At 34.9% G+C, this 14,492-nt stretch overlaps 1 pseudogene; it reads right to left on the bottom strand.

Moving 5' to 3' along the window:
* Window positions 1-11,043: 11,043 nt before the first annotated feature.
* Window positions 11,044-14,026, bottom strand: LOC102583900 (probable inorganic phosphate transporter 1-7; annotated as a pseudogene).
* Between the last annotated feature and the right edge of the window lie 466 nt (window positions 14,027-14,492).

Here is a 14,492-nt window from a genome sequence, read left to right on the forward strand (position 1 = left end):
TGTTAGATTATTATTTATTTATATTTATTAGAAGATACACTTACTTTTTAGAAAAAAAAAACATAAATAGGAGTTAAATAAATGACAAAATATTAATGAGTATTTTCATATATATATATATATATATATATTCAATAGCCTAATGCATTGAACTAAGTGTATATTTATATCCTTGTACAATATTATCGTAGGAATAATATTTGATAGAAGGATATTGATGTCATTCAATATTTTATGGACATTTTGATAATTCAATTTTTAAAATATTTTTGTTCCACTTATATATATACTTACTATATTTACTAATTTAATAGAAGTTTTATTTCTCTTTTTTTATGTGAAGAAAAAATGACAAATTAATTTATGATTATTATTTAATATTTAATTATTAAAATATTTTATAATTTTTTTATTTAGTATAGGAGTAAAATGGTAATCCAACTTTAATTTTTTGAGCTTTCTACTTTTCATAAATTTTTATTATTTATTATTTATTATTTATTTATGATCAGAAGATGATAAGTTAGGAAAATGAAGAGATGTAGTTATGAAGTTGATTTTAAATGAAAAAATAATTTTTAAAATGATTTTAAGAAAATAAATTAATAGGTAAGGGGTATTTTTGTAATTCAACTTTTGATTTAGATTGTTCCCATATGGAACTTGGTTGAACAAGAAAAATAGCATGATGCAAGAAAATCCTACAAGGTAAAGGGTCGTATCAATATAATTTTCTTATCTTCGTAGTTATATGAACTAGACCTCATTTGTAAGATTGCACTGATATGTTGTATTTATCTGCATAAATTTAAATGTGTATAAGCTTGTTAAACTATTAGTATCTAGACACGTGCTTTGCACGTGTATTCAATGTTAATTTGTTCAAACTTTTTCATTGAGATGGAGGGAGTATATAATAGTTAAATATATTGGTTTTAAAAAAGGCAAGTTTATTCTTACTAAAATAAAGAAATTAAAATACATATCAATTCTCTCTTTACATATAAAGTAGAAACAACTGCTAAAAGTATAACAAGAATATTTGAATGCTAAAATTAAAATATTACATGTCGGAATAATAATATGTGTCTAAACTTTCATATACAATGATACATAAATATTGTGCATTACAATAAATTTGTGTTGAACTTTGTTTAGTGAAGTTGATGTCACTAACTAATCGAACTCTAGACGCCAATAGCTCTAGTTACTTCCCATCCTCTCAAATTGTTGCTTTCTCTTCAAGAACAAAAAAAAGATGAAATTAATTAATAAATTAAAATTATGCAAGAGCCTATAAAAATGGTGAGGAAGAATTCAAGAATCCTTTCTTGTCTTTTTATAGCTACTAGTGGGAATTTAATATCACTGAATTTATAAATCAATACTTAAAATATATCCGTCCTTAAAACTAAAACACTATATTATCTTACATACAAGATTACATAGTAACGAACATTCATAATGTAAACGAAAATGAAAATTATAATATGTTATCGTTTATCCATAATAACATAAACATAAATTAATGACTGTAAAAAAACATACCAGAATTTATAACAATAGAATGAAAAATAAAGGAAAAACTTGAGCCCACTGAATGCATCCCCTAATGAAAATTATCCCCCTCTAGTACCCGATGTTTAAAGGAATAGATTCTCTCAGGATAGAACGATTTTATTCACTAGTGTATTGATACAAAAACAATGGTGTCAGTAAGCCACTCAACATGAGCAAAGTACACGAATATTTAATTGTGTAGAAGATGAAGAAGTAGTTCAGAATTTTCGTTGTTTTAAAATGAGAGGAAATTCCTCTATTTATAGGCAACAAAGGGTAGTGTGAACAAATGTATATTGTGCCTTATCGGAAAGGTCACAACTATTTGGAAAAATTGCAACCCTTCGGAAAGGTCACAACCTTTCATAAAAGTCACAACTTTTCATAAAAGTCGCAACTGTTCATAAAAGTCACAATTTTTCATGAAAGGCACAACTTTACATAAAAGTCAGAACTTTTCGGGAAAGGGGAAGGCTAATATTGGAAATAAACAAATTAAAAAGGAATTCAGGTTTGTGGTGGCGCCACGTAGATGGGCCTAGGGTTCTCTTTTCTTTTTATATATATATATATATATGATTTTTCAATTTGCATTCATTGAACCTTTTCTTTCATTAGTTCTACATTTAATTATTCAATGCAACTCTTTCTATTCTCCAAACTATTTATTTCTCCTATTTAATTAGTCTACATTTAATTATTCAATGCAACTCTTCCTATTCTCCAAACTATTGAGAAATGAATAGAGCACACTTAAATTTGATTAATGGGTAAATCATTAAGGGCTACATTTAAATTGGACTTTTGAATATCTGCAGATCCACAAATCTCATGTAAATTTAAATACAATTACTACTATATTTCAATTAGATTATGTATTTTATTTTAATTAAATATAAGAGAGAAATTGTAATCTAACTTTAAACACTCATTTTATTTCTCTCCATTTTTATTCATCTGGATACATTCACCTTAGATTAAGTATAAGGGTAAAATTGTAATCTAACTTTGAAGATAGTTGTTTCCCACTTTTAGTAATATATGATATGATTTTATTACTTTCTCGGATTGGGATTCCACTTTTTATAGTTGATAGTAGTATTGTTGCCACAACCTATGTATACATGTGGTATAATAGGTTGATTTATGATGAATTAGGCCTAACAATTCCGCATGAATGTAATTTTGGCGATTATACCTTTGGTAGTCTACACAATGTTTCTCATGTGTATACAATAATGTAATATCTAAAGCAAGTAATGTTATAAGTGAATATTTAAATAATGAGATTTTTAAACTGTGATATCAATTTATACTACAACAACAGTTGAGACTTGAGGAAATGATACTTGTTTTTTCCCTGTAGACTCAAGTCCTTAAATCCATGTTTCTGGTGGAACTGAATAGTGTGTTCCCTACTAATGTTAGGTTCTTATTTTAGCTTGGGTTTGAAATTGAATTTTCATTTTCCTATTGGAGTATTTAGTTTATTAACTTTATTTGTATTGTTGTAGGTTCTAATGTTGTCTTCTGACTTAATGTGTTGTCCAGAAACACAACTTATGCTCTGCCTGCAAACAAGAATATTCTACTGCCCCAGTATCCTGTGGCATGTTTGCTACGTGTTGTTTCAGTATTTGGTGTGAGATATTAAGAAATGAAGACGGAGTTGACGTAAATTGATGAGAACTACCGGAGAGAGGCCAGTTGCAATAACTACATCGTGTCTATTAAAACCATATCCATGGATGAACATAATCTTATGTTCTTCTTGGAGAGAATAGCAGAAGAAAAATATAATCAGGGAGACCTTTTGCTAGCCCAAGATTTCTGCTAGCCCAAGATCGTTAACTATGATTGGAGAATTCAACTAAAGAAGAGGAAGCTAGAAAGGAGAACTTCGTTTATGGAGGAAGACTCTTTTTTTTGGGTTGTTCTTAGGTTTTGGTTGTTCTTGCGTTACATACAAATGACTAAGGTCACCCCTATTTATACTTGTGTGGGATGGTTCTAGATATTACAACATCTAGACTATTCTATCTTTTACTACAAATATCTAACTCTCTAGAATATCTAGATATTTCTTCAAGGCAACTTCTCTAGAATATGTAGATATTTATTTAAGATAATTATTCTAGATACTACACTAGACTATTCTAGAAACTATACTAGAAAAATCTATGATATTCTAAAATCAACTTTATCATTTTTCACACTCCCCCTTAAAGTGATTTTTGGAAACTACCCCACACTTGTTGTGGAAGAACTCAAACGAAGCTTTGAGCCACGTCTTGGTGAAAATCTCAACAGTATCTTTCGAACTCCTCTTGGTTCTTCAAATGATAAAGATTCTTCATCGTCAATTGATCCATGTAGATTATCTCCTTGTTGAGTTTTCAGACTCCACCTTTCTCTTAACTTCCCGACAGTTATATTATCCAGAAAAACACTATCAATTTCCTGTGAAGTCTCAACACCAACATATGATCCACTGCCATATACTCTTATCATCTCCTCGATAGATTTTTTGGCAGCTTTAGAACTTTCAAAAATCACATTGTTTGTCTTTGAGACTTCAATATCAACTTTTTCTTCTATTTGATCTCTACTTTCTCCATCTGCTTCCAGAATTTACTATGAGCCATTAGTTGACCTTGATATTGCAGATGATCGACCATATATTTCCTCTTCCAATACATCTTCCTCAATGCTTTCTTTGTAAAGGTCGTCATTAGCACATGTAGTTTCAAATACTACCTGTTCAAGATCTTCTTCTTTGATTTCTTTAATAGCAGCTACCCTATCACCACTGGAACATCCTCAAGAGTTTCTTGCTTCTCCACGTGGTCGGCTGCATTATATTTTGAATCCTCGATCCAATCTCTTTCAAGGTTGTTTGAAACCATAACATCTATTGCTCGAGCCTCAGCTACTAAACACTTTCCCCACTCTTCTTCTTCTTCTTCAGCAACATTTTGAGCCATATTACTCTCCTTGTCTCGGCAATATCTTTTTATGTGTCCTACATTACCATATCGATAGCATCTAGGAGGCTTCTTAGCATAATAGTTAGAAGGCTCTTCCTTCTTTCTAGGTGAGCTTGAACCACCTGTAATCCAAAGTGGAAGATATGTCTTACTTTTCCTTTAAAATTCCTCTTGTCGGCTACAAGGGCATTGCCTTCTCCATCGACAAATACACCAGCCAATTGTTTGGCTAATAGCTCCTGTGACGATAACAAATTCTCAAATTCCTCCAATGATGGTTGTTGATCCCATCCTTGAATTGATGTCACAAAAGGAATATATTCAAGTTTCAAACCACGAATGACTATTCGTCTCATTCGTGCTTCAGAAATAGCCTCCTCCGGATTCAATAAGCATATCTCAGAACATAAGTTCTTAATCTTTAAAAAATACTTGGCGATAGAAAGATTACCTTGAGTGGTGTTAGCCAATTCATTCTCCAATATCTGCAGCCGAGCTTCATTCTTCTTGTTGAACAAACGATCGAGGGTCCTCCATATTTCATGAGTTGATTTACACCTTATAATATGATCAAATTAATCGGGGGAGATTGTCCTCTTCAGAATGAACTCCGCCTTCTCATTAATCTGCTTCCACTTCTTGTACGTACTGCTATTTTCCGATCCATCAGCAGGAGGACTTGTGTTACTCCTGTCAACAACATACCACAAATTCTCTCCCACAAGGTATGATTCCATACATGTCTTCCACACCTTGTAATTGGATTGATTCAACAACTCCATCCCCAGTTCATCAACACGGCTACTAAAATTCATATAGACAAACCAGTTGAATCTACCACTAACCCGATCTTGAAATAAAATCTAGAAGCCAACGTATGACTATGGCTCTGATACCATGTAGAGAATAGCAGAAGAAAAGTATAATTAGGGAGACCTTTTGCTAGCCCAAGATCGTTAATTAAGATAAAAAAACATTCTGCTAGCCCAAGATCGTTAACTAAGATCGGAGAAATCAACTAAAGAAGAGGAAGTTAGAAAGGAGAACTTGTTTATTGAAGAATACTCTTTTATTTGAGTTGTTCTTAGGTTTTGGTTGTTCTTGGGTTACATACAAATGACTAAGGCCACCCCTATTTATATTTGTGTGAGATGGTTCTAGATATTACAACATCATCTAGACTATTCTATCTTTTACTACAAATATCTAGCTCTCTAGAATATCTAGATATTTCTTCACGGCAACTTCGCTCCAGAATGTTTCTTTAAGATAATTATTCTAGATACTACACTAGACTATTCTAGAAACTATACTAGAAAAATCTATGATATTCTAAAAATCAACTTTATCATTTTTCACACTTCTTGATCTCTTGGTACACCATGTTCTTTGTAAGCTAAGTATCATCCATCGCAATGTTTAATTCTAGGTGATGTAACAGAAGGGCCATTGGGGATGCCACAAATTTTCGAAGGAGGAGGCTGCATTGCGCAATAAGCATACACCACGAACCCCACGAAGAGGACTGCTAGAATCTTCTCAAACATCCTTGAAATTTTTCTCTGTTATAAGCTTGGAATGAAATCTTAAAAGCAAGAAAACATGAAGAAAATAGAACATACTTGCTCTGCCACAAGGTCATCTATGCTATGTTGCTTGGGATCTAAAAAATACAGGTCGGTGTGTGTTGGTCGTCTTTGCACTTTTAAGGATAAGATACAGGTACAACAACATTTTTGGAGTGTCAAAAAAAGAAAGATATTTCTATGATAATTTTATTCTTCTCTCGACCTTACTTTTTATTTAACCAATTTCAAGTATTAATTTCATTTTGGACTCGTGAAATAAAATTTAGTTTTTTATTTACAAGTATAAAATTGTAGTGATAAGTGGCCGATCTAAATTTCTTGGCACGGGCATTCCACATCTAGTTATAGATATAAACAACACCTAAAAGAGAGTGCAATCAGGCTGTTTGCCACATCAATGTTTAGGAGGGTCAAAGCTATTAAAATACAAAATTCACGGAGGTAATTCATTACACTAAAATAAAATTTAGGTGTGCACCGAATAAAACTTATCCGTTCAAGGATGTTTTGATTTATTCAGCCCATAAGCTCATCAGTTGATCAATTATATATAGTATGACATTGGCATTTCCCACAAATTTTGCAGTAATAACTACAGTGAAGCCAAAGCAGCTTTAATTGGTATATCATGATGTCTTCATCAACAATTTGAAGTCTTAGAAGTTGAATTGAACTATCTTTTAGCGGTTGAAATGATCAATAAAATTATTAAATCACCATGGAGAATCCAAAGAATCATTGAAGAAATCATACCTAAGGTTGTCCAAAGGAACATAGAAGTCGAACATTGTTATAGGGAAGAAAATCATGAAGACGAGGATGGATTAAGTAAGCGATCTGCTAGTTATGGCAAAGGGTTCATTCAGAATATCGAACAAGCTTCAACTATCTTGTTGGTGTATATTTTCAACTGTAATTTCTTGTATATACCAACACAACATATTGATATTCAGAAGAAGAGTTAAAAAGAACAAAAGTTGGTACTTCAACTCAATTAGGCAAAGATTGATTGAGCTTGGCTCAATTAGGCTCGGACTTGACTCACTTAGTTTGATGCTAGTCCTAGTTCGTAGGTTTGAATCTAGCTTGTTTGAATGATTGTTACAAGTAGTTTTATAATGTTTCGTATTGTATTGATTGTATTGCATTGTTTTGATGAATACAATATTTGAATAGATTGTAATTGTAATAGAATATAAGTTCATATATTATTCCAATAGATAAGCAAGATATAAATACAATATACTAGGTGCTAATTTAGGAAAGAAAATAAAGAGGGATTCCTACAAATCTGCTAGCTAATTATGAAGGATTCCTACAGATCTACTAGCTAAAAATATGCCTATGTATACTACTAAAATGATGTCTATATACATTTTGTAACACTCCTCCTCAAGTTGGAGCATAGATATTAACCATGCCCAACTTGTTGCAAAGGTAATCGACTCGAGTTCCATTTACCGCCTTTGTAAGCAAATCAGCTAGTTGTTCTCCTATTTTCACGTAGCTAGTAGAGATCAAGTTTTCTTGAATCTTCTCACGAATGAAGTGAAAGTCAACTTCAATATGTTTAGTTCTTTCATGATACACTGGGTTTGAGGCAATATGAAGAGCATCTTGATTATCACACCACAGTTTTGCTGGCATATGATGCTTCAATCCTATTTCAGTTAAAAGATGATGTATCCACATAATTTCACATGTAGACTGTGACATAGCTCTGTACTCAGATTCTGCACTGGATCGAGATACAACACTTTGCTTTTTACTCCTCCATGCTACCAAGTTTCCTCCAACAAAGATACAATAACCTGTAGTGGATCTTCTATTAATCTTGGAACCAGCCCAATCAGCATCTGCAAAACACTCAATATGAGTATGGTTGTGATTATATGCCAAGTCTAGGAGCTCCTTTCAAGTAACATAGAATATGTTCCAAAGCTGCCCAATGTTCGACCGTAGGTGCAGACATGAACTGACTTACAACACTTACAACGAAAGCAATATCAGGACGAGTCACTGTGAGGTAGTTTAACTTCCCAACTATCCCCCTATGCCTCTCTGGATTATCAAAAGGGTCACCATCTTTCATGAGATGCAAATTGGGAATCATTGGAGTACTGCAAGGTTTGGCTACCAATTTTCCAGTTTCTGCAAGTAGGTCAAGAACATACTTTCTCTGAGATAGAAGAATTCCCTTCTTGCTTCTATTTACTTCTACTCCCAAAAAATATTTCAACTGCCCCAAGTCCTTTGTATGAAACTTAGTATGTAAGAAAGACTTTAATGGAAGAGATCCCCTCAAAATCACCTCATGTGATGACAATGTCATCAACATATACAACAAGAAGGATAGTGCCAACTTCAGATTGTCGGTAGAAGACAGAATGATCACATTTGCTCATTTTCAGTCCAAACTCTTGAATGACCTCACTGAACTTGCCAAACCAAGCCCGTGGACTCTGCTTCAAGCCATACAAGGACTTTTTCAAATGACAAACTTTCTTAAACTCTCCTAGAGCAATAAAACCGGGTGGTTGTTCCATATACACTTCCTCTTAAAGATCACCATGAAGGAATGCATTCTTGATATCCAACTGATGTAAAGGCCAATTTTCAGAAGCAGCTAGAGAAATGAACAAGCGTACAAAACTGAGTTTAGCAACAGGAGAAAAAGTGTCTGAATAGTCCACCCCATAAGTCTGAGCATATCCTTTAGCTACAAGCCTAGCCTTAAGTCTTGCCACGGAACCATCTGGCATAACTTTAATTGTGAACACCCACTAACATCCTACTGGTTTCTTCCCAATGGGTAAATCCACCAAATGCCATGTGTGATTTTTCCTCTAATGCATGTATTTCCTCAAGCATCGCATTTGACCATCCAGGATGATGCAAAGCCTCCTTCACTGTTTTGGGTACAGAAACATAGTCTAGAGAAGCAATCAAGGATCTAGATGTAGGAGATAAGCGATCATAGGAAACAAAGTTAGCAATAGAATATGTGGATTTGCAAATCCTTGTACCTTTAAGAAGAGCAATAGAGAGGTCAAGTTGTTCTGAAGGATTAGATGGAGGAGTTGGTGCAGGACATGTATCATCAGTCTCTCGTCTCCTCGAATAAACTTGAACAATTGGCGATCTTGTTGGAACATGTGTTGGTGGCACAGTAGTCGAGTGGTGCTCAATAGAGTCACTCGGAGGTGGAAGAATAGTATCACTTGATTCCACAACACGAGTAACATGATAAACTAACCACTCATCTTCCTCCCCCTAACTTGTAATTTTAGGAGGAGAATAGAAAAATGATGTAGTCTCTGAAAATACCACATCATTCAACACCAGATATTTGCCAAGTTCAGTAGAATAACATCGATACCCCTTTTGAAGACAAGAATAACCCAAGAAAACACACTTCAATGCCTTAGGATCCAACTTAGTAACAGATAGTCGTACATTTCGAACATAACATGTACTTCCAAATACCTTTGGTTCCACCGGAAATAATGACTTGTTTGGAAAAAGAACATTGTAAGGCATATTACCAGCAAGAACTGTCGATGGCATGCGATTAATTAGAAAACAAGCCATAGAGACTGCATCGGCCCAAAATTGTTTAGGAACTTTCATTTGGAACAAAAGTGCTCGGGCAGTCTTAAGTAGATGTCTATTCTTCCTCTCAGCAACTCCATTTTGAGAAGGTGTATCAACACAAGATGACTGATGGAGGATACCGTGTTGTCTTATGTAGGATTGAAACAACTCTGACATGTATTCTTTTGCATTATCACTCCTTAAAATATACACAGAAGCATTGAATTGAGTTTTGACTTCAGCAATAAAAGGCACAAAAGTGAGTAAACACTTCAGAGCGACTTTTCATAAAATAAATCCAAGTCATCCGAGAGAAATCATCCACAAAAGTGACAAAATATTTATGTCCAGTTTTGGAAACAACTGGACATGGTCCCCAAACATCAGAATGAATTAACTCAAAAGCTGATTCAACTCGTTTATTAACCCTTGGACCTAATGTGATGCGATGATGTTTTGCAAATCGGCATGATTCACACTCCAAAGAAGGAACATTTTGAAACTGGGGACATAACTTCTTTTAATAAAGGTAAAGAAGGGTGTCCTAATCGACAATGTGCTTCAAATGGAGACAAGACACTTGAGTAGGCAACAAATCGAGACTCATATTCATCAAGGATATATAGACCATCAATTACATGTCCTTTACCAATAACCTTATGCGTCGCAAGATCACGAAACAAGCAATGATTAGGAAAGAACGAAACATAACAATTAAGATCTCTAGTAAGTTTACTCACAGAAATCAAATTGAAGGCCACCTTTGGTAGATTTAATACAGAGGACAAGTTAATAGAGGAGGTTGCTTTGACGGTTCCAGATCCCACAATGTTACATGTTGACCCATCGGCTACTGTTACAGGAGAGGGAGCTTTGTGTGATTGAAAAGTAGAAAATATGTTCTGATCACCTGTCATGTGATCTGTAGCACCTGAATCAATCACCCAGTTGTTCGAAGATGAGACCACACATGCTTTTCTTGAATCAACAAGGGTAGTAAATGTAGTGAATTCTTTAAGGGATTCTTGATATTGAGAGAACTCTGCAAACTGATCTGCCGAAACCAAAATTGTCTTATCCTTCTGATTTGTAGCCATATTTCCTCCTTTCTAATTGTTTGAGTTATATTTTCCAACTCAAATACACAAAGTACCAATACAGGAGAATCCAGCAAACACAAACAGAAAATACAATCCAATACCAACAAAACAATTATAGTGGAGGTTCAAACTTCAAGAACAAAGCAGGATGAGAGAGAACAAAGGAACCAGAAATCAAGAACAAGTTTCCAGAAAACACTATTCATTCAATGTTTAACAATATTCAACAATCGCAGCAGCACCAAACAGAATACCAAATATGAATCGCAGAAGCTACAGAGAAATATGAATCTGGAAGTAACCTTCAAAAAATATATGAACCTGGAATGTAAAAAGTGTTCTCCAAACAGTGTTTCAACACCAAACAAAACTCGGGGTACACCAGAAAGGATGATCTGCCTCATACTGCGGCAGTGACACAAATTGGCCACTTTGAAAGTGATCGATTTGAAATCTGAGCTTGTTTCTGTAAGACTGCAAAACGAGATTGAGCTGCCTTTCGAAACAAAGAGAAAACAGGATCAAGGAGCCTATAGGCTCTGATACCATGTAATCGAATATAAGTTCATATATTATTCCAATAGATAAGCAAGATATAAATACAATATACTAGGTGCTAATTTAGGGAAGAAAATAATGAGGGATTCCTACAAATCTGCTAGCTAATTATGAAGGATTCCTACAGATCTACTAGCTAAAAATATGCCAGTGACACAAATTGGCCACTTTGAAAGTGATCGATTTGAAATCTGAGCTTGTTTCTGTAAGACTGCAAAACGAGATTGAGCTGCCTTTCGAAACAAAGAGAAAACAGGATCAAGGAGCCTATAGGCTCTGATACCATGTAATCGAATATAAGTTCATATATTATTCCAATAGATAAGCAAGATATAAATACAATATACTAGGTGCTAATTTAGGGAAGAAAATAATGAGGGATTCCTACAAATCTGCTAGCTAATTATGAAGGATTCCTACAGATCTGCTAGCTAAAAATATGCCTATGTATACTACTAAAATGATGTCTATATACATTTTGTAACAGTAATGTTATCACGTTATTACCTAATTAATGTTACACATCAACAATCTAATGTATAAACTTACAATACTGAACAGTAGATAAGGGAATAGAGTTATTATCACATATGTATGGCTTGCTTTAGAGTATATTTTAGAAGTATTTAGTCAGTGTTTATCATCGATCTTGGCATATTTAGAGGCCAATTATCTTACTAAGCTTTGTTGCACTTGGTGGTTATTTGGTAGACACAAAAAAAGGTTCACTGCAAATTCTCCCAAAAGTACTCGAAAATCCTAGTTTCGTCACTGTTCATGCTGAGAACATACTGATCTTGAAATTATTTAAAGCTAATTTTTTAATATAATCACTCTTTAGTATATATTATAGAGCTGGGAGTAATGAAGAAAGGTTAATAAGAGAAGAGTTTTTACATACTGTATCCAATATATGATATGGAACTCTAGTTGCTGCAATTACACAAAATGTCTACACTAATAGCTTCATAGAACCGCTGAAGAACATATGAAGGATAAAATGGAAAGAAATGAAATTAGTAACTGCTTTTACGCGGGAACTGTCATGTTATCGGATGAATGATTTTCCACTTCTGCTCCTTCCTCCGTTAAGTCTTCGTTTTCCCTTAACATCTCTTCCAGTGACTTCCCCTTGGATTCTGGAACCAAGAAAGTGAAAAATAATCTGAGAAGGTTGACTACACCAAGTACAATGAGTGAATTCCTAACCCCAATTCCAGCAGGATACCCTGCATCAGCCTTGGTCTTGTCTTGTGGTTGAGCCAAATACAAGAAGCCAAATGCACCCACCATTGCCCCTAACTTTCCCCATGCAGCTGATAGCCCATGGCAAGTCGACCGCAATCTAGCAGGGAAAATCTCAGCAGGCACGACGAATGTAGTGGCGTTGGGTCCAAAGTTGGCAAAGAAGAAGGTCAGTGAATAGAGGACCACAAACCCGATATGGTGGCCAGGGAGAGTCCAGTGGTGGTAAGGAATGACCAGAGCAAACATGAACACTGTCATAATTGTGAAACCAATAACTTGAATGGTAAACCTTCCAATCCTGTCAATGAGGAACACTGTGAACCAGTAGCCAGGCACGGTACTGCAGAGAGCGATAAGAGTTTGTGCCTGTGAAATTTTGTAAACCTCTTCAATTGCATTCATAGTCTTGGCAACAGGAATTCATCCCATGGCACTGAATATATCCTTTTGGAACAAGTTTTGGCTGTAGTAGGCAATATCAAGAAGAAACCATGTGCTAGCTGTGCCAAGCAAGTGAAGTCCATGTCGCCTAAGAAATTGTTTCGTGAACAAACCAAATTCATTGCCGGACTTTACAGTAGGCTCTTTTTGCTCTGTCCCAATGTCAACCTGCATAACCTTTTCCATATCTGCAGTGGCATGTTTCACATTCTTGGCTACAAGAGCAGTGTAACGAGCCGTTTCAGGCATCTTCATCCTCCAGTAGTAAGTGAGAAGAGCAGGAAGTGACCCAGCCATCATTATGATCCTCCACACGTAATCAACTTGAGGAACGGTTGAACCAAGGGGATCCACTTGATAGGCTGGCGCCTTGAAACAAGCCTGGAATACATCAGAGATAATGATGGCAAAGATACCACCTCCGAGGATACCAAATCCTTGCATAGCGAAAACAGCAGCAATGAAGGCACCCCTAGTCTTTTTGTTGGCATATTCAGACATAATAGTAGCAGAAAGGGGGTAATCGCCACCAAAACCAAAACCAAGCCAGAAGCGAAAGAAGCAGATGGTGGCCATGACGGTTTTAGGATCCCTACCAAAAGAAAGGCTAGAAGCAATGGAACAAATACATATGATCGTAAGGGTTATGCCAGACTTTTTTCCTTCCTATTTTGTCACCAATCCATCCAAAGAAGAGTTGTCCCGCAATGGTACCACAGAAGGCGACACCATTGATAGCAGCGGAAACATTAGGAGGTAGTGAACCAGGCTTTGAAGAGCCATCGACATGGTAGTAAATATGTCCAAGCAACTTAGTGACTAGAGATATGCAGAAGAGATCGTAGGCATCAATAAAAAATCCCATACCAGCTATTATGATTTCTGTGAAGTGATACCATTATGTTTTTGCTGAATCAAATGCGTTCAAAACCTTCATATCCCCAACCATTTTCTTCTTTCTGCAAATCAAAACAATATTCAACATGTAAGCTAATCCAATTTTCAATCGAGACCAAAATAGCAGCATTACCAATTCAAAACAACAAACACTTATTGTAACATACAAAAAATATTAGTTTACGACAGTAAAAAAAAAGAACCACAAAACGAAAAGATAAAATGCAAGATTATGCATATATCAACCCGTCAAAGTTTGATATAGCCATTCTGATCTGTCCAAATTCAATCTAATGAATGTTGGGTTTAGTAAGGTGTGAATGAGAAATAAAAAGAGAAAATGGAAAGTGGAAGAACCAATGAAAGTGGGGGAACCAATTTTGGAGGGAAAATGAAAAGTCATTGCAAAATTGCAAATGAAAGGTCATTTTTACCATATTGGTAGAAGAAAGGAAATTGTTGTCATTATATTAGGAAACACTTTCTTTAGTTCTTAAAGGGTTAAGAAGAAGGTGCCC

The sequence above is a fragment of the Solanum tuberosum genome, unplaced genomic scaffold (assembly GCF_000226075.1).
Source record: "Solanum tuberosum cultivar DM 1-3 516 R44 unplaced genomic scaffold, SolTub_3.0 scf00013, whole genome shotgun sequence".
In the NCBI taxonomy this organism is placed as follows: Eukaryota; Viridiplantae; Streptophyta; class Magnoliopsida; order Solanales; family Solanaceae; genus Solanum; species Solanum tuberosum.